A 2,346-nucleotide genomic window follows, 5' to 3' on the forward strand; every position below is an offset into this window, starting at 1 on the left:
TTTTTTTTTTTTTACAAATTAAAGGTTTCTGCAACCCTGCATCAAGCAAGTTTGTTGGTGCCATTTTTCCCATTGCATTTGCTTTTCGTGTATATGGGTCACATTTTGGTAATTCTCAAAATAGTTTAAACTTTTTCATTATTATGTTTGTTATGATGATCTGTGATCAGTGGTCTTTGATGTTACTATTGTAATTGTTTTTGGGGAACCACGAACCACGTTTATATAAGATGGTTAACTTAATAAATGTTGTGTGTGTTTTGACTGCTGCATCTTCCAGACATTTTCCCATCTCTCTCCCTCTCCTCTGGCCTATTTCCTGAGACACTACAATATTGAAATTAAGCCAGTTAATAACCTTAAATGACCTCTAAGTGTTGAAGTGAAAGAAAGAGCCACATGTCTCTCACTTAAGAGCTAGAAGTGATTAACCTTAGTGAGGAAAGCATGTTGAAAACCAGGACAGGCTAAAAGCTAGGCCTCTTGTGCCAAACAGTTAGCCAAGTTGTTAATGCAAAGGAAAAGTTCTTGAAGGATATTAAAAATGCTACTCCAGTGAACACATGAATGAGAAGAAAATAAAACAGCTTTATTGCTGATATAGAAAAAGTTTTAGTGGTCTTGGTAGAAGAGCAAACCAGCTGCAATATTCTCCTAAGCCAAAGCCTAATTCAGAGCAAGTGCCTAACTTGAATTCTATGAAGGCTGAGAGAGGTGAGAAAGCTGCAGAAGAAAAGTCTGAAGCTAGCAGAGGTTGGGTTCATGAAGTTTAAAGAAATAAACCATTTCCATAACATAAAAGTACAAGGTGAAGCAGCAAGTGCTGATATAGAAGCTGCAGAAAGTTATCCAGAGTTTTAGCTAAGATAATTAACGAAAGTGGCTACACTAAGCAGTAGATTTTCAATTTATATAAAACAGCCTTCTATTGGAAGAAGATGCCATCTAGGACTTTCATAACTAGAGAAAAGTCAATGCCTGGCCTCAAATTTTTAAAGGACAGGCTGACTTTCTTATTAGGGCCAAATGCAGCTGGTGACTTTAAGTCAAAGCCAATGCTCATTTATTATTCCAAAAATGGTAGGGCTCTTAACAGTGATGCTAAATCTCCTCTGCCTGTTGACACAATATTCATTCTGCAGCCCATGGATCAAGGAGTAATTTTGACTTTAAAGTCTTATTATTTTAAGAAATACATTTTGTAAGGCTGTAGTTGTCACAGAGAGTGATTCTTCTGATGGATCTGGGCAAAGTAAATTGAAAACCTTCGGGAGAAAATTCACCATTTTAGATGCCATTAAGAACATTTGTGATTCATGAGAAGAGGTCAAAATATTAACATTAAGAGGAATCTGGAAGAAGTTGATTACAACCCTCATGGATGACTTTGAGGAGTTCAAAAGTTCAGGAGAAGTAACTGCAGATGTAGTAGAAATAGCAGGAGAACTGGAATTAGAAGCGGAGCCTGAAGATGTGACTGAATTGTTGCACTCTCATGATAAAACTTTAGCAGATGAGGAGTTGCTGCCGTGGTTGAGTAAAGAAAGCAGCTTCTTAAGATGGAATCTACTCCTGGTAAAATGCTGTAAAGATTGTTGAAATGACAATAAAGAATTAACATTTCTGTATATTACATAAACTTAGTTAACAAAGCAGCTGCAGGGGTTAAGAGGATTGACTCCAATTTTGAAAGAAGTTCTGTGGGTAAAATGCTATCAAACAGCATTGCATGCTACAGAGAAATCAGTCATAAAACAAAGAGTCAATCAATGCAGCAAATTTCATTGTTGTCTTATTTTAAGAAATTTCCACAGTCACCCCAATGTTTAGCAACCACCACCCCGATCAGTCAGCAGCCATCAACATCAAGGCAAGATCCTCTACCAGCAAAAAGATTACGAAGACTCAAATGATGGTGAGCATTTTTTTACCAATAAAGTATTTTTTAATTAAAGTATGTACTTTTTTTTTTAGACATAATGCTATTGCACACTTAATAGTATAGTGCAAACATAACTTTGATATGCCTTGGGAAACCAAAGAATTTATGTAACTCACTGTTTTGTGATACTTTATTGGGGTGGTCCGAAATGGAAGTTGCAATATCTACAAAGTATGCTTGTCCCAACATGGCCTTGGTCTGGCGCTGTAGCCATCCAACTCAGAGAAGAATCAGGACCTCAGAGGTAGCGCTAGTCCTGGGGTTTTATGCAGAGAGAGATGTCATGTTATGTGCTGTTCTGAGCCTATCAATAATGAGTGTTGTGATTGTACTGACTTTGTTGTTCTTGTTATAACTGCAAGACTCCTGTCAGTAATAACCATCAGGAAACTTTGAAAAAAAAA

The sequence above is a fragment of the Pteropus vampyrus genome, unplaced genomic scaffold (assembly GCF_000151845.1).
Source record: "Pteropus vampyrus isolate Shadow unplaced genomic scaffold, Pvam_2.0 Scaffold225, whole genome shotgun sequence".
Taxonomy (NCBI): Eukaryota; Metazoa; Chordata; class Mammalia; order Chiroptera; family Pteropodidae; genus Pteropus; species Pteropus vampyrus.